Source organism: Clarias gariepinus, chromosome 28 (assembly GCF_024256425.1).
Source record: "Clarias gariepinus isolate MV-2021 ecotype Netherlands chromosome 28, CGAR_prim_01v2, whole genome shotgun sequence".
In the NCBI taxonomy this organism is placed as follows: Eukaryota; Metazoa; Chordata; class Actinopteri; order Siluriformes; family Clariidae; genus Clarias; species Clarias gariepinus.
In genome coordinates, this window is record NC_071127.1 from 10,519,376 (window position 1) to 10,543,360 (window position 23,985).

The following is a 23,985-nucleotide window of genomic DNA, read 5'->3' on the forward strand; positions in this document are numbered from 1 at the left end:
AGGGGTCACCACACACAGGTTTTTACGCCAGATGCCCTTCCTGACGCAACCCTCCCATTTTATCCGGGCTTGGGACCGGCACTGCATCCAGTGGCTGGGGAGTTTGGGCAGGTACATACAGTTAAATGTCCCAGTGCTGTTATGCTCTATTATCAGCTCTTGTGGAACACCTCTGTTGTGAACAACCTACTGTTGTGTAATAGGAGCTAACTTTCCTTAACATTGCACTGATCAAATGTAGTTCTTTATTAAAATAAAGTAGTGCATCACACCATCTAAAGATGACAGTAGAGACAAAAGGTAGTGAGGAGTGTGGGACAAGTGACCAGTGTTAAGTGAAACATAAATGAAACAATCAGAGGAAGCCTCAGAATAAGTCTAACAGCAAAAAAACAAAGAGCCAGCCAAAGATCATGTGAAAAAAGGAAGAACGGCATTAAAGTTTCAGGAATGCACATCCTTAGACTTTTCCCAAACAGCAGGGGTAAGTCTGGTAGCATTTTATTGGCTTAAGTCCAGACGGCATATCAGAAATTTTCAGACAGACAGTTTAATGCATTTTATGTATGGTGCGCACACTGCCCGAGGCTTTTAGAGGGGTGATGTGTGATGCTGAGTGTAGATGAGGGAGTGAAGATTCCAGGTTAAAGTCTGCCCATGTGACTGTCAGTAAGTGAGTAAGGTAGTGTAGACCCACCAGGTTTGACATTATGTGGGGGATTGATTGTCAAAGATTGGACATGGTTCACATTTACATCTTTATATTGTTTGTATTGTAATTTGTTGACCGACCATGTCAAAGAAAAGGAAAAAATAAGACAACAAGATCAAAAATATGAAAATAGAACTTTACACAAAGGAAACAAGACAGTACAGGGAACTACAGTGCAGCTCCAGTGCATCACAATAGACATCTTCTATTGAATGGAAGCACAAAAAAAAAAGATAATAATAAATTTAAATGCAAGTTTTATCTAGCCTCTGCAGATATCTGCTGTGAGGTCCTTAAGAGCTACATCCATAGCAGACACCTACTCTAGAGATACTGGTTAATCATTGAGTAATCTACTGCATCACTTCAGACAGTCCCCTCCATCAGTTACTGTCAATACTTACCTAGGAGCAGTTCATCAATTCAGAATGCATTAACCAAAAAACAGTTCCAAAAGAAATGCTTAGAAGTTTTTTTGAATTTTTTTAATTATGTCAATTGGTTCAACCGTTTTGCATTTAATGACTTATGCAGTGAACCTTGACGTTTTGGGGGGCAAGACTATTTCAATGAACAGTAAGTATAATACCAGGGGGAATACACATCAAATTGGGACTTGTGATGAAATGTTTGGTGTATGAAGCGTAAAACTGATTGACATTTACACCCAACACCAACACCACTTGCACATTACAGGAACTTGAGTTATGGGACCTCAATCCAAGCCTGGGTCTGTCTACTGTGCTTCAGTACACTACAAGCCCCATGACAACACAATGGGTGTTGAATGTTCAGCATAAACAACATAGACACTTAACAGTATAGAATACTTAAGTTTTTGTCCAAGTACCTTCTGTGACGTACATTTATTCCATCAAAGAACAAAATCTCATTAACATGATCCAGTTAAGTTTCAGGGTTCTGAAGAGAGAGAAAAGTGCATGAATATCTGTACAGTAGGAAGTAGTTTTATAAGGAATGAAACGAACAAAGACAAAGAGAGACATGGGAAAGTTCATGCAATGTCAGGAAATCCTAACTGATTTAAAGTGACTGAGAGAAACTTTTTGGTATTATCAATACTCACATCATAAGACACACCCAGACTGTATAAATCTTCAACTGCATAATTTATTTTCAGCTTGCAAAGAACCCCTTTTACAGTGAAATACTGAGTTATGCCAAACGCAAACTAACTGAAACATAGCATCTTATTCTCGTTATTTAATAATTGCTTAACAAACTGCTGTTTCCTTGATGTGATCCGGCTGTGTTTGTGCTTATGGTGTTTTTCTACTATTACTATTGGAGTATGCACCCCAGCATCTTAAACTTCTGGTGCATGCTCAGCAGTTTCCCTTTTTTTTTTCTTTCTTCAAGGATTCACAGTGAAGTCTGAAAACAGCTGTAGAATCCAGAATGTAATGCATGTCTGCCCTGGCCTGTCTTACACAAAGAGGAGGGGGAAGATGGCCAGATGATGTATGAAAGCCTCATCATATTAATTCATGCCATATGGCTTAGAGGTCAGTGTAGCTTTAGTATCCGAGCTCAGGAGGGATCTATTGAAGGGTGTACGACATGTTTTATCTTGAACTTGACTATTTCCTTGACCTCGTAGAATGGGTTAAAATTAAAACATGGCCTGAGATACAGTTAGTTCCCATTAGTGAGAAAAACATTGGTATTCAAATTAAAGTTCAACGTATAAGTAGACTGACTAATGGGATAGCCGTCATATTGTATAATCAGTGTGTTATTGCAATTTTTATATACAGATGAGGTTTAATTTGCTCATTTATTTCAATTGCCTGCACAAATGTGTTTGAAATTTTAATACATTCTGTATTAATGACTTGAAAAGAAAGCAATCTGAAAACAAAGTGATCGTACCTTTTAACAGGAAGAAGGGTTTGTATGGGGGGGGGGGTGCTCTTAGGAGTTGCTCTTTTGCCTTTTAATTTTAATTTTGTTGTTTTTTTTTAGCTCTTAATAAGCTTTCAGGGTGTTCCTTGGGTGTCACAAAATTTAAATCAGTTGTGCCACGAATGCAGTTTTATGGATGATTAGCATTTATCAACTCATGGACATGAAAATTGCTAGAAGTTTTTGCTCTATTTTGACCAACTAAAACAACTTTACTCAAAGATTAATACTGTAAATGAGGCGTGTTCATAGTGTAGTGAGTACATGCATGTGAACTGTATATCTTTATGCTAGGCGATAAGATCACATTGGCTAATATAATAGGACTGCAAATTTTCTTTTGGCTGGTGTAATAAAACACACTGGAAAAGATGATGAAGCAGAAATTGACATCTGCAAGCCAGACATCCCTTTACCTCCCTGACATTACGGAAAGAAAAAAACAGAGACGCATGTCCGACCACCTTTCTAGCAAAGGTTAAGATAGCCAGTGAGTGTTAGACCTCACAAGGGTCACAGACATGCACTCTTCCTCTAGCGAGCATCTGACGAAAGCTTCCTCCGACAGGCGCATCAATAATCCAAAGCCGCGACGCCCTTGCCTTCACTCCGGATCTGCTCAAACTGGGCTCCTGCACCATGCCGGTGAAGATGAGGCAATGAAACGAAGGGAGGCAAAGAGAAGAGGCTATTACAAAAAAAAAAAAAAAAAACACACAAATCCCAAAGGGCAGCCTGCAATAAATGTCACTCCACATCAGGAGAAGTGGGTTCATATAGCGAACACTGGCACCAGAGAACCGGAACGACGAAACATGGAGGCACAATCTCCTTCTAGTCCCAGACTAACCTTCATTAAAGAGGACAGGATGGATGTGGGAGGAGATATTCACAATCAGAACCATCATACAGTAAGAATTGCAAAATACCAGTATGTCCGTGACCCTGATAAAACGGTTATGAAATTTCCCTGCCTCGTATTATACCGTCCTTCATCTGGTGTGAACGTGGACGAAGATCTGATAACTCGCCAGCCAGGATAAATAAATTAGCAATGGCTACAGATTGCTATTAGGAGCCGCCGTGCTATAAACATGACTGAAATTGCTTGACGGCAGATGACCTAAATTGAAACGAGATCCCTTCTGCCTTATGGTACTGATCAATATCTGTCATGGCAGAATGTTTTCCACTGAGAGCTGTCTCAATTATTCTGACACTGGCTCAATTTTCGTGACATTATAGCAGCCTGGCAATTTGCAAAATCAGGTGTGAAGAGAGAAACTGGGAGAAAAAGAGAAAGCGTGCGAGAGAGAGAGAGAGAGAGAAAGATGGAAATAGTCTGAATAGTCTGACAGAGAGATAGATGAGCAAGCCCGGGCTCTATGTTGTGCAGAACGATGTCTTGTTGTCATGGTAGCGACATCTTGCTCGTTACCGTGGGAACAGCGAATCAAATCCTCCCGAACTGAATCCTGTTGCAGCTTGACTTAGCCCCCCTAGGGAAAAAAAAAAGACGAGGAAGAAAGGGATTGAGATAAAACAAATGAAGTAAAAAAAGCAGTAAAACGGCAATGTGGACCTCCAGCAGAGTAAGAGCTCCTGGCAATGGTCTGGGGTATGTTTGTGCCATACACACGTCATTGATCCGTTTGTGAAGTGCACTCTTCATATGTGGAGCATCCAGAGCTCAAAGAACCAGGCATTGGTAATTAGGCTTGCCTGCAGCACTCTCCACAAGCATTGAGCTCAGTGCACATCTTCACTTGCTCATATCCATATTCATATGCACCAGAGAGCCCTCCCAGCCAACCCAGTCGCAGACATTTCGGTCCATGGGGCATTATTTAATCAGGCGTGCATCATAATTAATTCACAAATGAGAGCTTCTTTATCTTATTTATCTGCCTTGGTTTCTATTAATCTGATTAGTACACGTCAAAAGACAATGTTTTACATGGCCACTGTCTCGGCAGAACAGGAGATTCATGACGCAGGAATGAAACAGGATGCAAATTAATTAGTTAGGTAATTGAATCTAACTCTGATTAAGGAACAATAAGAAAGGTCCATTATCTGGCTTTTAATTAGAAGCCAGTTCGAATTGGCGAATACATGATAAAATGTGAGAAAATTAATCAATATTAGCTTTCGATTAAAAAAAAAAAAAGATTAATTCGAGACTACTTGCCCTGTGACGTCAGTAGGTTCAGGGCCATCCAGGATTATGGATATTATTTTATTCTGTTAGAAGGGAACATGGAAATGTCTAGGAATTTATACAGGACAGGCGAGTCCTCATCATCTTCTACATCTGTTTTATAACCTCCTGTTCCAAACTCATTTTTCATCCTTCCTTCAGCACAAGTACCAAACCTTGTCCTACAAATCCACCTACTGTTCCGCTTCCCCTTGTCCTGCCAATACCCCACCTCCTGTCCCTGCTTGAACACTTTTACCCACCCTTTTCCTGCTCCAGCATTTAGCCCTCATTACTATTGATTTGAAAGACAGATCCTGTCCCTGGTCCTCTTCCCAGTCAGTTTTACAACCCCCTGTTCCATGCTATCCTTCATTAGCACAGGACATGTCCATGTAGCCAATCGTTTTAAATGTTCTTTTTCAGCATCTTCTGGAAATGTCTCTTGTTTTCAATATCCCATACCATTCCCCCTGTCCATACCACGGCTCCTTTCCTATTCTCCACTTATCAAACGCTACCTTGAGCCACCACTTATTCTCCATTATTGTCTAACTTAAAGCCAGTGTCTGTTCCCCCTCCCATTCCTTGGCCATTTTTCATGACCTTCCTGTCCCTTCTTTATAGCACAGACCTTTCCAGATTTACCTCCTGTTTAGGTTCCTATCCCCTTGCCCCTAGTCACAAGTCAAAGTGGCTTTTATTTACAGTTTACCCATATAACCATGTACCTATCCATGTACACATCCATCCATCCTTCCATTTAGGAACCTCTGTTGTTTAACTAGGGACCCTGAACGCCAATGGAGACCATTGCATTTATTTCCATTTTGTAGACTGTGGTAGGACCTCTGGTCAACATTCACACATGCATTCACATGCACACTCACACTATGGGCAATTTGGGAATGCCAGTTACCTTAATCTGCATGTCTTTGGACTATGGGATGAAACCGGAGAACCCAGAGGAAACCCAAAAAGCAGATGGAGAACATGCATACCCCATGCAAACATCAAACCCAGGACCGGGAGGTGCAAGGCAATAGTGCTAACCACTAAACCACCATGCATCCACATTAGGTACAGGACATAGTGAAATGAAACAACATTCCTCCACAAGACCATACACAAGATAATTTGCCTGTATTCTTGTTTCTGACCCATTTCCATCTTTTTATTCCCTGTTTCTATTACAAATGCTTTATTAACTAGTCTCTAACAAGGGGGAGGCAGTACAAGTGGGTTGTGGGTACAAAAATCATTTAGAAAAAAAACAGACCAGGTACCGTTCTGGCAGGCTTTTGTAGATCTGTAAGTATATTTATGACATACAGACAGACAGACAGATAGGAAAAATGCAATGCTAAGTGTATGGAAAATTTAAGGGAAATAAGTGAGTCTTCACACTTCCAGACGAGAAAAGAAAGGTGCCAGACACATTTGAGACTGGGCGCTTGTCAACACCCTCCCTTCCTCTGGCCGTGTGTGTGTGTGTGTGTGTGTGTGTGTGTGTGTGTGTGTGTGTGTGTGTGTGTGTGTGTGCGCGCATGCACACGTGTGTGTATGCATGTGAGTTCATCCAGACATCATGTGGTCTATGGACTGGCTAGTTGTTCTGCAGAATGATGGACAGAAAGGTCCTTTCAGCCCGAGGCACACTGGGTGAGATGGTATTTGTAAGAGACAGCACTGTTATCGTATCCTCTCAGCATGTTATTGCTTTCTCCACGTTCCTGTCTCTCAGTCTGTGTCCTCGCTCATCCCTGCCCTCCCTCTCTCTCTCTCTCTCTCCCTCCCTCTCTCTCTCTCTCTCTCCCTCTCTCTCTCTCTCTCTCTCACTAGTTCTATCTGCCTGTTTCCCATGAAGTTTGTCACTGCATTGTTTATACATTCATTGTACGCTTGTGTATTTATATTTCTGTGTGCTTGCTATTTTTAAACACTTTCTTATTGCATTTTCAGGTTTGTTATTTTGTACATATATGTTGGAAATGCTTGGATTCCATTTGCAGTCCCAGTTGACACACAAGACAACAAAAATTTCTATTTGCTATTTAGCAATTAATGGTGTTATTACACTGCGGTACATGGGCCAGATAAAATGGTGAGTGTTGACCATCACTGGTGTTTCGTTTTGCATTAGGATAACCTTTGTGAAATCATTCCTAATGGCTCTGACACTGAAGCAGACTGTGCGTCCAGCTATATTGGCACTAGTCAACACCAAGTGAGTGTGCCGAACTGGTGTCTGATCGTCCTTTAATTGGCAGGCCAGCCTAGCATGTCATATTTTATAGTGAATTGCTCACTTACTGTATAATGCAGGTTCTTATACAGACTTACAGTGCTGTTAAATCGTAGATTTTTGCATTTTGTGTAAGATTTAGTGCAGATATAGTACCATGGGTCCCATCAAGGATGGTAGCAAGAAGAAAAGGAAGGCACTTTTTTTTTACAGTTTTGTTTTTAAAGCAACCGGTGCCTAAAGGAATCATACATTTTAAAGTTAAGTGAGGTTTGATGTCTATTTGTTTCATATTTTACTTCATTTACATGTATTTTCTAAATGTTTTCATTCTTTATATATGCAAAAATATTATTATAGTGTTGAAAATTAATAATATTGGTAAAATTTTGGGGTGGCTGGAACGCATTATCTGCGTTTACATTATGTCTTATTGGAAAATGCATTTCACATTACAAATTTTTTTTTCTTAAGAGCTCGCCTTTGGAACGGATTAAATTCTTATGCCAAGGTACCACTGTACCACAAACAGGAGGTGAAAATTCTATGCCACTATAGTGTTTTTTTGCATCAGTTTAGACCTCTAGCTGTTTATTCCCAATAATGTATTCACTGGCATCCCTATATAATTAGCACTAATAGGTACACCATAAGTAGTCTAATATACACAATAGCTTTCACGGGTACACAGGCTCTTTACAATGATGATACCTCTTCCAATTCTCTTTGTTTTTAATTTATAAATTCACACTATTTCCTCTAACCCTCTTAGGCAAACCATTTCTTGTCACACAGGGGCAGAAAAAGGCATGCATGTAAGCTGGAATTTTTGCAGTAGTTTCCAGTGCAGCTTTTACAGATGCCATGATGCAAGAGGAGAAAATCCACAGAAAAAAAAAACGACCCTGGTTGGCACCAGTCTTTCAAAACTGGCTTGACAGAAAAGGCCTGTTCATCAACTTGTGTCCATCTTTATGTTAAAGGGGGGGTTATTCAGCACTTTTGTTCCCTCTTTGACAAATTTTTTGATCTTTGACTCACTGAAAACCTCAACTTCCAGAAACCGTTCCGAATTAAGAGGCAGCGAATGTAAAAATGAAAGCATGAATAGAGGAAATGTGAACAGTTCAAGTAGTTATGAAACTTTAGAATCAGGGTTTGTTTCCTGAAACCCTTTAACCACTTTATTAGTCTTTGTAAAACTGCATATGGAGCATGTTTGACCTGAGATGCTAAGATGAATGATCTTATGTCATCTCCTCTACCCCTGTGTCCCGTTCCCAAAAGCTGATGAGAGCAACAGCTGAAATCCAATGTAGTGCAGGACTGAGAATGTAAAGGGGGGGGGGGGTGACTAGACCTGACTAGCTCTGGGAACACACACACAGCCATCTGCAGGATGGAGATAAGGCCTTGTCAATGAATGGCTGTCTTTTCTTCTGTTGCTGCACAAGACAGAAAGGAGAGGAACACTTACCTAAATCTAATCTGCTATTTCTACCCAGATACAGTATACGTACATCATCCTTTCATGTCTAAATCTTAAAGCTTATCGCTTACTCAGCATAGATTTCCCTGATGGTGTTTAGCGGCAAACATGGATCCCTGTTTTACACTATCATTTACAGCAACAGTAAGCAACTTTATGATGTAGTAAAACTTTAACTGTTTTTTGACTCCTGGCTACAGGATTGTAAGCTATATACATTTATTGATGGCTATCCATTTAACAGTGCTTATCACAGACACTAATTTACGGTAGCAGTATCAAGCAGTCAGTTGCACCATAACTCAAATGCCCACTACATTCGAGTATGGAAACTTAAATGCCTTTTTGTGGATGGTCCCACATACTGTAGATACCCTCCAATACTGGATACATAGTGTATAGTGCAGATTTGTATAATCAAAAGTTAAGCCTTTATTTGTCACATATACAGTTCATTACTACCGTAACTGTTGAGAGCGCAGAGTCAGCCATGATACAGCGTTCCTGGAGCAGATAGGGTTTTGAGGGCCTTGCTCAAGGGCCCAACAATGGCAACCTGGTGGAGGTGGGGCTTCACCTTGAATCTAGTTCTTCTAAAACGTACTTCCTCATGCTGTTCCAAAGGGAATTTCCTAGCCATTGTAACCTTTGGACTTATATTGATATGCAGACCTGTTTTATTGAGAGAGAAAAAGAACATTTAAAAAGAACACTACATGAATTAAAGTGTACTGCTGCGAATTAAGTTATTTAAAATTTCATGTTGGCACCAAATAGTACACCCCACAGTAGGTGCAACATCTGCCACAAACAAAACTAGTCATTAACTCCATTCAAGGTGCACAGTGTGTGACAAAGAAAAACAAATGCTCTGTTTCTGACTTTAGATGTCTTTTTTTATCAGACATACTGATTTCTGATTACGGAGGAAAACTCAATGATCACCAGACAAGGCAACTGTACTGCAATATTCTGTATTATAATGGTACAAGTGACGCATCATGAGATACACTAATCCCATGAGGTAAATAGGGTATTTTATAGGTCTTAAAGGGGAAGTTTGGATTTAATTTTTTTTTTCAAGTCTGTCTTATGTCAAAATTGAGGTGCATGGAAGTACATTACCATAGGTCTTGTTTGTTATGAATTTTCCTGCTCTGCAAACAGACTGTGAAAATTGTCACCCGGAATGGACGTATGATGTAAGTAACCGGGGGCAAATTCCACAACCCTCGTTCTATGCAAAAATGCATTCCAAAGATCAACTAAAACTCCTACAAAGCTTCCACAATTCCACTGAGTTGGTATCTTTTAAAGTTACAGTATACTGTATGTAGTAAAAATGTACCTTTTCTGGAAGTTAGTTGTATGGCTAGTTCCGGTTAGACATACAGCTACTTCTGAAGAATGGAATAATGCTTGTGAATTCTGGCCATGATTACTTTCAGGATAATTTATGATGACAAAGATCTATGGTAATATATTTATAAAAACCTAAATTTTTGTTTAAGGCAGACTTGAAAAAATCTGAACTTCCCCTTTACAGTAAGTGATAGTAAAAATGGTTACTGCTGAAACGGAGATTAGGAAATCACTAATTATTATGAAATATTTAAACATTTCATAGTTTCTAACTGATTCGTTACATTGAGTTGCTGACTAAGTGATTAGCACTGTCACCTTGCACCTTCAGGATCCGGGTTCGATTCCCACTTCGGGGTGTGTGTGCATGGAGTTTGCATGTTCTCCCCATGCTTGGTGGGTTTCCTCCAAGTTCTCCAGTTTCCTCCAACAGTGCAGACAACTGACTTTCTTAATTTGCCCATAGTGTTTGCATGTGTGTTTGCCCTTCGATGGATTGGCACCCTGTCCAAGGTGTACCCTGCCTCAAGCCCTATGTCTCCTGGGATAGGCTCCAGGCCCCCTGTGGCCCTGAATGCAGGATGAAGCGGTATAGACAATTGAGAGAAATGTTTGACGATTGAGCAGGGTTTCCCCAACTTCTCTGAGTTTTGTTCTTGAAGGTGGTTTTGCCCTGTTTATGTCCAGTAGTGCTTCTCATTGACTGGTGAGTTTTATGTCTCTCTGCGACCCACATTTTGGTCTAAGAACTCTTTACATACTTAATTCTACATCATGCTGGTTTTAAGATACTCTGAACATATGGTTTAGGATTATTTTTCCAGCTTTGGTGATTATGATTGAATGTACATTCAAACAGTGCAGCTAAATACAGGTATATTCTGTTGGGAAGTTTTTTTTTTTCTGTGAGGCATTTGTGTATATCTTTGTGGATGAGCATCACATGGGTTGCTTATAAAATTGAGCATGTCATGCAAAGGCATTATTTGTGTGTGTATGTGTGTGTGTGTGTGTGTGTGTGTGCGCGCGCGCACATGTGACTGTCTCAAATGTTTTGTGTGAGTGACAGTACAGCCCTTGGGTTATCTTTCAAGAAGATAAGTGCTCTTCCTCTGACTTTTTTTGTGCGTGTGCATTTGATTGTGTAAGCATGTGTGCAAACATGATGCAGAGGGACCAGAGTGTGTATGTCAAGGGTTACATGTTAGGCCATCAGAAATCAGTGGACCAGATACATAATGCATAGCAGCTTCCTTGCACTTAAAGTATCTCTCAACCGAAGTGGGCCGAACTTGAATTGGATCAAGACCAGTCCAATGCATTATGAAAACTTGAAAGGCAAGTAATGAATTGTCAGTATTGAGGAAGAAATGTGACTGGTCATGGTTGGTAAAAAGTTGTAATCAGAAATCACTTAAACACTCGGTAAAGTTGCATTGCAAAACATATACATTAGAAATTACAGTTATACACTTATGCTATAATGAGAATTTACAGAATTGGGACTAAACAGCTGTGTGTCCATAAGAAAACCTCTTGTTAATGAGAGTAATCAGAAAAAGGGCTTGAATTTGCTAGGGAGCATAAAGATTAGACTTTGGAGCGATTGGGAAAAAGGTTAGGCGGTCTGATGAGTCCAGATCGACCCTATTCCAGAGTGATGGGCGTGTCAGAGTAAGAAGGGAAGCACATGAAGCGATGCACCCATCATGCATAGTGTCCACGGTACAAGTCTCTGAAGACAGTGTTATAATCTGGGGTTGCTTCAGTTGCTCAGGTCTAGACTCAGCAACATTATGCGGCAATAAAATAAAGTCAGCTGACGACCTGAATGTACTGTATGAGCGGGTTATCACATTATATATGCAAAAACATAAATAAATAAATGAATAGTACTTAACTAGTACTTTATTAAACCCTGAGTTTGGACATTTCTGATTAAAAACAATCAGATGTCGATTGTTCAGATAATATAACACAATTTCCAGCATTTCTAAATTCATTTAACATTTGTAAATTGACTTACACATATTTCTGGGTTTGATTTTCCTATTTTTGCATACTTAAAGTCATTTAGACAGTAATGCAAAATGAAAAAAAAACGTTTTAACTAGCAGTGTATGTCAAGTAATATTTGATATTTGCATTCTACATTTTAGAACAATACTGGAGATTTCAAAACTATGACATTTACATTTAGCAGATGCTCTTATCCAGAGTGACTTACATTTTTATCTCATTATACATCTGAGCAGTTGAGGGTTAAGGGCCTTGCTCAAGGGCCCAACAGCAGCAACTTGGTGGTTGTGGGGTTTGAACCTGGGATCTTCCGAACCGTAGTCCAATGCCCCAACCACTGAGCTACCCCTGGCCCCCATATGACATAACACACATATCTCATTAGGTCATTAAAAAATAAAAGCAAGAACAGCTAGTTCTTGTTACCAGCCTCAAAAATCACCAATTAACAAACAACACCTCAGATTAGAGTCATCATCTAAAGTAGCAGATACATCTCAATATTAAATATTCAAAGGAGATTATTACATATTTTGGATGCCTTCAGCAATATTTTACAATATAGTAGGAAATACCATGGAACTAGAAGGTGCGTCCAAACTGTTGACTGGTGGTATATAATTAACTGTACTTACTCAGGGTATTTTGAAATATGTAACAAAATATCTACGATTCAACATATCAAGATCAAGATATTATTGTTCCAACATTGCTATATGTCTGCATAGCCTTACAATGCACGGTTCAAGTACATAAAGCACATCTACTGGAATGTAGGAGACTCAACGAAACACAGCTCATGAGTTAAAATCAGTCCATGGTTCACCGAAGAGATTGCTCCTGTTGAAATATTTAGATTCGCCTGTATAATTCTCATTATTGAATTTTTTCGGGTTTATGGAGCCCGGTACAGGTTAACTACACATTCCATTTCTTTAAATGTATGTTTAAGTGTATCATGTTTCAAGGTGCCTTTTTTTTTCTGTGCACTTGCTACTCTGCACTGGGTGACACCGACTGCAGACTAAGCTGTTAAATGCCACAGCAAGCAACCACCTCATGAATTCATCTTGACATAAAGCACCTCATGGACACTGTGACCTGCATACAGAAACACCACAACCATGACAACAGCAATCCAGAGTAATACAACCCACAGAAATGGCCTTATATTAGATTTGGGACTTCTTTGCCCCCTGTCTGACTACCATTGGCCTATATCCTATGCTACCAGTGCAACAAATATCCCCTCTAGTCATGACTCCCTCCTCTATCTAAATGTGTGCTATGAATAATGAATAGCTGGCTGCCTTTTCCAGGCCTGATTGCGGAAATGCTAGCACAGCTTAGATTAATGCTGTTATTATGAGACTTGTAAACGGTTTATGGGTGAAGCTTTTGACTTAGGTAACCGGCTTAGGCGACATTTCTCAGACGTTTTTAGTTTGGAGTGCCTTGAATGCACCAATGTTGATGAACTTCTCAGAAAGTGGCACATGAAATTGTTACCTGGCATCCTGGAGACACGCTGATTACCTTGTGGCACATCTGGCGGGAAGATCAGAACACACAGGGGTGTAGTTTAGGACATTTCGTGTTTCTGAGGTTAATCTTTTCAATGACATTCTTTCAGATTCGTTCACTAATTTGTTCACTTGATTAACAACACAAGTTGTGATACATAATTTATCATTGTTGTAAATGATAAATTAATGATTTTTTTTTATTAAAAAAAAATCATACATCATAGGTTAGACGAATTTGTTTTTCTCTTCCAGTCTACAACAGACTACTATGAAACTCATTTCCAGTAAATGCTGGAAGTCTCTATATCTGACTGAAAGAGCTCATTCGACTGAGTGACTCAACTTACCCTTAGAATGAGAGAAGATTGACTATTGACTAGTCGATGACTAAGAGATTCACTGATTCTTGCACTGTTCTACTCAACGATAAAGAATTGAACCTTTATCTTGCCTGAAACTGCAATTACAATAAATGACAATAAAGGAGCCATCTTAAGCAAAATTATTCTCCGACTCGAGGGGCATGGATCAGGTTCAGTATACATGCAGTTGCATGCATTTACAACATTCTGGAGGGTTTTGGCTAAGTATATATCCAAGCAGTTTGGAGCCCCTGCAATTTGAGTTCTTGCTCAAAGGCCTTAAGTGGTAATGGCAGCCTGGTGGTGCTGGGGCTTTAATCCATAACCCACCAATCGGTGGTCCAACATCCTAAAAATTGGACTATCCCACCCTTTTACAAAAAAAACCTCACTAATATTTGAATAACACCAACAGGTAAACATATAATATAAATCTAAATACATAAAATATTATAGTCTTGAAGTTGATTTTTGAGTTTTGTCATTTGCCACTGCTAAACCTAAAAGAGAAACAATATGAATTTGTTCGCATTAGGCCTTCTTTCAAAAAGAGTAAACCGTTTGTGAAACAATCATGTCTAATGAGTACCATGAGCTCCACCATTCAAAAATATTTTGCAGCAAGAACCTCATGTTTTAGGAACCCTCTTTGCTTGGTCACATTGGGTTCTAGACTCACCAGGCACTTGGCTGTCCAGTTACACAGCGCCTGTACCTCAATACCACTGGATTTCTGTTATGGCCTGATATAAAAGGACAGATTAGCTTTTGCCTGAGGTTTTGGAATTACTGAAATCTTTTTTTAAACTTGAACAGGTCTGGCCATTCTCCTCCTAACTTGGTTGAAACATCAGTTGGGGATTGTTAGAATTATTCAAATTCTTGTTAATTATGAAGGACACTCAATCCCATGCGCTCATCCCAGTGTTTCACTAGTGCTTGGATACCATCAAGGTAGAAAGGTTTCTCAGTACATTTTCTCAAACCATGACCGGTCTGCCTGCTTCACATCTGAAATGCTGGTTTCCCAGGAACTCCTTTAATAGCCCCCAAATATGTAGAAATAGCTTGGAGCGAGGTCAGGACGATGGGGTAGGGGGCAAGTAATCTGCAAGTGGTGTTAGTAAATGATTATGTGTACAGTTTCTACCGACAAATGCATTTCTTCTGAAAGTTGGCGTCTCGGACGGGATCGTTATTCACGGACCTGTGGCCTTAATGAAGAACATTTGCACCGTTCGAATGTTTGGCTGCTGCTAAGAGTCTCATCGTTGTACTGTGCTGTATCAGTTTTACACGTTATTTTACAAGAAATTTCATCACAAGTCCCGATTTGACTTGAAGCACCTTATCTATCTATCTATCTATCTATCTATCTATCTATATATATATATATATATATATATATATATATATATATATATATATACATAGAAGTCTTGAGACGTCAGCAGGAATATACTCTAAAAATTGTTAGCAAAAATTTTACTTTAATGTATTCTTTGTTCGTAGTTTGAACAAATGGTAACCAAATAATTGAATTAGCTTATGTTTATTCCTCACATGACTAAAAGCCACATTTATCAATGTCCTAATTATTATGTACTTGGTGAGACTGATTGGTGTTCCAATAATTACACCCAGGATTCAGCTGATTATAAACATTTAGTAATACGTGTGTCGGCCTGGGAAAACCCCTTTGGATACCATCATGCATAAATTATGGCACAAAGCTAAAAATGACAACAATTACAGTATATTGTAAGTATATTACAGTATCATGCAATCCATCACAGGGATCTCACACACACCAGACAATCTGGGAACACAAATTAACCTCATCTGTATGTCTTTAGACTGGAAAACATGCAAACTCCACTCTCACACAGACCCAAGGCGAGAATCGAACCCCCGACCTTACAGTATATCCCTAAAACAAGCTTTTTAACACCTTATTCACTGAATAATTATCTATCTATCTATTGGAAGGATGTGTTTTATAATGAAGCAGCACAACCATACAGTATGTAGTCGTTTAACTTGTGTCTATTTGTGTAGACCTATTTTGATTCAATAGCATTATATACTGAATTTTTTATGCATCTAGAAGTAAATTAAGGGAATGATTAGAGTTAACATAGTGTTACCTGTACATATATCTGTAATATATAATAAAGTGTGTGTGTCACTATCATAAGCAGTTATCGCATTTTAACAAACCCATCCAGATTCAGATCCATCAATCTGATGTCATGGGTTTAAACAAATAACCGCTGGCTTATGAATAAATAACTCACTTATCTCACTCTCTCTCTGAATGTCATCTGTCGCATTACGACATCACCGGAGCACAGGCTTCCAGCTGAACCGGCTCTGTGACGTTCAATACTCGCATTTCAATCTGAAATGAAGAGGGCTTGGATCTTTTATTTTATACTCCATTCTTTTATTCAAGCATCTCAATAGTCATCTTCAATTCAGGAAAAAGGAGACGACATTGTCATATAAGTAGGCCTACTGGCATAGCACACTGTTCTGACAGCTTTTCAAAAGAGACTAAAGAAAGCATCTTTTTTTGTATTATTTATTTAATTTTTTTCATCCTGGAAGTAAATGTCTGGTGGTATAATTTAAGCACAAAAATCACAAACACACCCTCCGGTCTCAACCCTGTACAGACACACACATCATATCCTCTTGTACTCGCACACAAACACATCTCCGTACCAGGATGTTCCTGGATGCTCAGTGACCTTAGCATCCTGTTTCCCCTTTCTACCTTGCTTCCATCTATCCCACTGTTCCACTGCTTATCACAGAGCTCTTTGTCTCTGTCAGAAAGCGAGAGACACATATTTCCATCTCCTGATTGTCCCGCTCGCTTCCTGTGTGAACTTCCTCCCTTTTTTCTTCTTTTGCTTCGCTTAGTCTGACCGAAGCCACTACAGCGATACGCGCAGAGGTTATCAGGATACAATAATGATATCAAAATACCGATATAAAAATAACATCTGGAGTGTCAGTATACTGTAGAGTTGGAGTGATTGTGATTGATGTGGCTTCGTACAAAGCAGAGTGCCTGTTATTAGGCCAAAGTTGATTATTTATATTCTTCATGTACATTTCGAAAAGATTATAAAATTCTTTTAGTTTTTTGTTTTGAACTGTTGATGATGTGGAACATCTGCACAACAAGTTACCACACAGAAAATTAAAGGTCCCATATTTTAGTATTTCTTTAATAACTTACCACAGGTCATAGAGCTGCTCCTAAATGTGTCTGTTAATGTGGAGAACAGCAAAGTTGAGCAGCACAATGAGGGAGGGGCTTTTCTTATATGAGGTCACAACAGGGAGAAGAAATCTACTGTAATTGCCATGTTTAATGCCCTGATCAATACAAAAATAAAAAATGTTTTGTTTTTTTTTGTTTAGTTTTTTTTACACAATGCACACTGGAGAACCAGCTGAAGAAATTTAAGTAACACATTCTGACCAATCAGATTCAAGAATTCTGTTCCATATTAATGAATGGACCTTAACAGAGGGAGGTTCACGCAGCATATGGTGTGTGAGTCGCTTTAAGCCTTTGTACACAATTTTGCCCTCTTCCAACACAATTCACACACACACACACACACACACCTACTTCAAGAACATGCTTGATCTCTGATTGAATGCAGGTTTAATCCAGCTCTATGGATGATCATCTCTTTTTCTCTCGCCTTGTGTGTCCGCTGTTTCTTCACTGCTTTCACAGGAAGATTAGAGGAGGCCGAGAGACATGCTATAGTAAGATAGTAATTAGAGTCAACATCACAGCAGTGATGAGGGGAAGAGGAAGGCTGAATATGGGTCAGTGCTCTAGCAGCCTATATCTTACTATCCCTCGTTTCCACCCCCAGCATGTGCACTCACTCACACACACACACACACACACACACACACACACACACACACACATATGCTTTAAGCACTATGACTTACAGTATATAATCTAATCATATCATGAGTTGTTCTAAGGACAGGGAGAACATGCAAACCCCATGCACACAGAACCTGAGGTGGGAATCGAACCATCAACCCTGGGTTTGCAAGGTGATAGTGCTAACCACCAAGCCAGAGTGCTGCCTTATGTACTGTATGGAATGTAGGCTAATTGGTGTTCCCAAATTGCGCATAGTGTATGAATGTGTGTGTGTTTGTGTGTGTGTGTGTGTGTGTGTGTGTGTGTGTGTGTGTGTGTGTGTGAGCGTATATATAATATGGGAATAAATAAACTGGTCACGAGTAAAAGTCCACGGTCCCTGGTTGGACTATAGAGGCTCCTACAGTACATGGATGGATGGAATAAAAATGACAAGAGTGGAAGGTCCTCACAAAACTATCAATAAAAATACATGTGTCTGTGTGTGTAGATACGGGAATTCAGACTTTTTATCAGATACCACTCTGATGTCTATGCTATCCTCTCTTCTGCCTGCTATTGATCAGTATAAAACTGTCCACTGGCCTCTATGTGTGTGTGTGTGTGTGTGTGTATTTCAAAAGTGTTAGTGGGAGATTAGTGAGTGCGTTTTGCCCTGTCTGTCCCCCGAGGGTGAGTGACATAGATGGAGTGCCGAGATCACACATGGGCAGCTGGCCTGTAGAATTTGAAGATAAATGCGAGATCAAGGAGGATCTGATTTAGACAGTGAAGTCAGCGTGCTGTGGCTGCTCGATATTTCAACCTAATCAAATGTGGATATCAATAGCATCTGATATAGAATAAGTTAAAGGATGAGGCACGGATAAAAAGTCCCTTTTTATAGTACCTATAGGAAGGGTTTGAAATGTGCATTCTTAGGTGCTAATCTGACAAAAGGATGTATTGTTACAACCCAATTTAGTCACAAGAGAGTCTTACTAAAAAAAAGGGAAGAAAAGAAAGAAAACATGAGAGAAGAGAAAGAAAACTTGGTGGATACACAATAAATTTACTTTAATAGTGATTACTTGCAAGAAATCAGTGCAGTACCAAAGAAAACTCTTTACTCAGCATTGTAGGGCATTACCTTCAGGGTACCTTGGGTCAGAGTTTTTATATCAAATTGAATAGGTCTAGGTCAAGATTGTAAGTGAAACAAGTCATTGGGTGGTTTTTAATTATGTTTGACTCCTGCATTAGCTCTGTCTGTGTAGAGTTTGCATGTTGTCCCCGTTCTTGGTGGGTTTCCTCCAGGTACTCCGGTTTCCTTCCACAGTTCACGAATGTGTAAGGGTGTACCCCACCCTTGCGCGTAAAGATTGCGCAAGGAACGGTATCTATAATGACCATACTACGTAAAAAAATTAAAAGGATTATTGGAGAAAGTGCTACTCATAAACTATCATTGTAAACTTGTTTTTCCACTTAAAGACAGAAAATTAACTGACAATCTCGAAATCCTATGGTTAGATTGAGATGAAGTTTATTATTTTTATTATTTGTAGTTAATTTGACATGAGAGAAGACCTGGCGACCCCTAACCTATTATAAACTTAAACAAGACTAAATACATGTTTTTCCTTACCTCTCGGATCAACTTGATTTAGGTTTGATAGAGACATGAGGGCACAAGGGAATCACAAACTTTTTGTCAAATAGAATCCAATTAGAAATTGATTTGATTAGGTTAGTCTCTCTTTAAGCAGGCTTAAGTATTAGATAATTACTCAACATGATATTTGATCCAAGGCATATTAGCCTCACTAAACTTAATATCAAAGTATATGACTAGTGCTTAATGAATCCCTCTTTTACCAAATGTGGCTTGTCTATTCCCACAATAACCCATTTCATGTCGAGTAAAAAGACCAGGTTAAAGAGTAACAGAAATAAAATATGTTAAGTATCAGAAATCAGAATGTAACAACAACAAAAAAAAATTACAACTGTAACGAAGGGAAAGATGATGATGATGATGATGAACCATAAAGGACGATGTGCAGTTTGTACAGTTTGACCTATTAGGTCAATAATAATAGGGAATCAGAGTTCAAACCTGAATGCATTAACTTTACACACATTATGATATAGCACTTTATTTAAAAAGAAATGTCTATTGCAGAATTGACTAAAACTGAATCAGAGGTAAAGCTGTTGCTTTATGTGTTTTGAAGACTTTTTGCTTTATGGTTTACAATAATACTGCTAATTTTTTTATTTGTTTGTTTGTTTGTTTGTTTGTTTCATTTTTCTTTAGAGAGAAAAAAATGAAGTTGCTTTTAATAATGTTCTTTAATGAATATAAATGAAAGGAATAGCATATTTCTGTAGTACAATGGAAATAAAGTATAGTGTTATAGGAAAATGATGAACTAATCTCCAAAGTTACATGAAGATGGTCTACAAACACGGACTACACTTTCTTCACTAGATACTAGATTACCAAACTTCTAATCTGACCATTCGCTTTAAAAAAACAATTGGACAAACCCTCCGTGACATCATCCATAGGTTTTTTGAAGAGCTGGAACAGAAGCTGTGGAAGCTTTCATCTTTGCAATCTTGGGAGGAGCTGCCTCTACCTAAACCCCAGTTAATCCATAAATGGGCAAATCGACAAATGAGCAAACAGAAGCTGACTGTTATCTCACCATTTCTTGTGATTAATTAATCTACAACAATTCCAGTTAGCTGGTGAGCTAAGGTGATGCATAGCAGAGAGCTAGCAATTTGACACCTGTCATTCACATCAGCCATGTCCCAATTAAACATAATTTCATGGCTTAATATAATTGTATGATTTAATGACTTAATGTAACTGATGACTTACGTAGAAATTCACATACACCCTATACAGTTATCTGGAATGAGAAAAATAGGTGTGGAGACCCAAGCTGTTTTTGCACCAGGCTGTAAACATGTTTATTTCTGTTGCACAACTGGGCATTTTAAGATGGGAGTCTATGGGGATTGACTCACTTTTAGACCTAGTGGTTAATCTTGGAACTGCATGTTTTGACACTTTCGTGTTGGACTAATTTTTCAAAACCAGAGGTTGCCTTTTGAATATGATGTATCTAAACTCAATCAGAACACACTCTATATAAATACACACTGCAAAAACTCACATACCATAAATGATCATGTAGTGTTGTTCAGGATTGATGTAGCTAGCCTTGTTTCCTGGGTACGTTGGGTCATGATCTAGTTTTTTGTCTGTTGGTTTTGCCCTGTGTAGTCTGACTGGTGATCGCACCAACTTCCTTTATTTATTACTTCTCTGCTGCTTAATGTTTCTAAATTATTTTGCCTGTCTGCTCTTACTAAAGTATTTCTTGCACCTGCATCCCCCCTTAACCACCTGGCACAGGATAGTAAAATTAGCTCTGCTTCACAACAGGCCACATCACCCCATCCCACCACCGACAATTTTCCAATGAGAGGAAATGTTTCATTTATGTTTGTTTTTAGGAAAACAAATACTGTATGATGTGTTTTTTTAGGGGGTGACTACAGACAGACTTTGTTTTTTTATGCTAGCAAAGCCATTCTAGACTCATGGGTAAGGAATTTTTCACATCTCAAGAGAGGTATCGTTTTAAATAATGGCACTCATAAAGTTCTTTAGAAGAATAATAAAATTTTGGAGATTCACATTTTATTACATGCATTAAGTGTACACTAGATGGAAAAAAAATAGTTTATCCAAATACATCCTAAATATGGAGCTTTTGCAGCTGTAACTGCTTCCACTCTTCTTGGAAAGCCGTCTACAAGATTTTGGAGTGTTTCTGTGGGAATCGGTGCCAATTCATTCATGTAGAGCATTTATGAGGTCAGGTGCTGATGTTGGTCAAGAAAAGCCTGGCTTACAATCTCCGTTCCAGTTCATCCCAAAAGTGCTTAATGGCGTTGAGGTCAGGGCTCTGTGTTAGGGCCAGTCAAGTTCTTCCACACCGACCTCCTCAAACGTCATTATAGTCCTTGCTCTGTGCACTGGGGTACAGTCATGTTGGAATAGAAAAGGACCTTCTCCTTGTTAACTGTTGCCACACTTGGAAGCAGAGCATTGTCCAAGATGTCTTGGTATACTCTAGCATTTAGATTGCCCTTCACTGAGGATAAGGGGCCTGATGGATTGAAACATCTAAATTCAACAGGTCTTTATAGTGTATTAATAATAATAATGTTTATATATATATATATATATATATATATATATATATATATATATATATATATCTTTTTTTTTTTTTTTTTAATGGCTTTATTTTTCTGTAGGAACAACAAAGGTGTTTAGGATGATTAGTGTTTCCTGATTAGGATGTAATAGACCATAGAGCTAAAAATCAACCATTTGCATTAATGAGCACTAAACACTTTATAATATTTTGTTGTGTGTGTCATTAGTCAGGTGGCCTTTGTCTGGCAGGACATCCTTATTCCTGTGGTATAATGAACAGCATGGGAATAGACCGCATTTAATACTCTCATCGTCTGGGACAGTCATCATCATCATCATGGGGACAAAGTTCTGAAAAAGCAATCAGGAATACCGCACAACTGCTGTCTATCCTTCTGACTGCTTTTCATTGCTGACATAATAAAGCATTATTATGTCCTGTCAGATGGATATACCTTGTGAAAGCACACCTGGGATTGCTAATAGATCCTGTCTTGGCACATGAAAATACACTGGGAGTGGGAGAAAGATCTTGAGGTCTCTATTAAGTTTTAATAAAGGGCATTCATGCAGTGTGTGTTTCAAATCGTGTGTCTAAAATCTTATTACTGTGCTGCATATTTATATCAATCGCTTGCGAATAGGGACGCTAATGGCTTTGCGGCAACATTGTGAAATGAGTGGCAGCAACAAATCCAACATTTCGGTTCCCAGGACTCACTTCCTGTCGTGTACGTAATATAACCAATGAGAGAGAATGGAGGGCAAAGTGTCACCCACGCTCCAGCTTTTTTCCCCCATGGTTGCTAAGCATATTTCTGGAAAAAAAAGACTTCATTAATGCATGCTATTAATAGTCTAACAATCACCATGCTGTATAACATCACATTATGCCACTATGGAAAGCTTAAACAGGCTGTCATGATGATAAATGAGCTTAGAATAGTAAATTAACATCCAGCATGATTGGCATTAATAAATGGGGTAATCATAATAATTTAAGAACTACAGATGGATGCGTTCTGATTTAGCAACTTCGGGACCCAACGCGCACACACTTTCCAACAGTTTGATGATGAGCAAGATACAAACAATGGACCTACTGTAAAATATTCTTTCTCAATCACTGGCATCCTGGTAAGTGTGACAGTAAGTGTGTTGGCTACATTCTGTGCTAGTACTTCAGGGAACGTTGGACTGTGTTCTGAAGGAATGAAGAGTTTCATAAAGACTGACATTCACAGACAGTCTGGCAGCAGAGAGTGTAATTTACTGTAGTATTTAGTGCATTCGTATCAGGGCTCTCTAAACTTTTCAGTGCCTGGAATCGCTGTGTTTGTTTCCTGAAGTACAGTTATGTTTGAAGGAAAATAATTAAAATTATATGGCCTTTAAATATACCTTATTAACAGCCACATACAGTATTCTACTCCATCCATCGATCCATCGAGGAACCTCTATAGTCCAACTAGAGACCATGTAGGCCAATGGTGGTTACCAGTGTAAGGTGGTCACCATTGTATTTATTCTCAATTGTACCAATTTGGGAATGCCAATTAGCCTAATCTCCATCTCTTTGGACCATGGGAGGAAACCAGAGTACCTGGAGAAAACCAGTCAAGTTAAGGGACAATTACTTTACAATAAAACTCCAATACTCTACAAAAGTGTAGATAATTCAATAACATTCATATATAGTGTATAGGTTAACATGGGCATAGAGTTTATCCCAGGCAGGTCAGAGCACAAATCAGAGGACAGCATTGGATGTGAGGGGAAAACCTGAAGGAAATCCACAAAAATAGGGGTGAAATATGCAAACTCCATGACCACAGACCAAAAGCAGGATTCCAGCTCCCATCTCTGGAGTTGCAAGGCAACAGCGATAAACAGTAAACCACTATCCCCCTCGTATTCTATATACTGTACACCCATAACAGTAGATTCAATGTGCAAAGTAAATACAGTATACAGAGCCAATGAAATGCAGT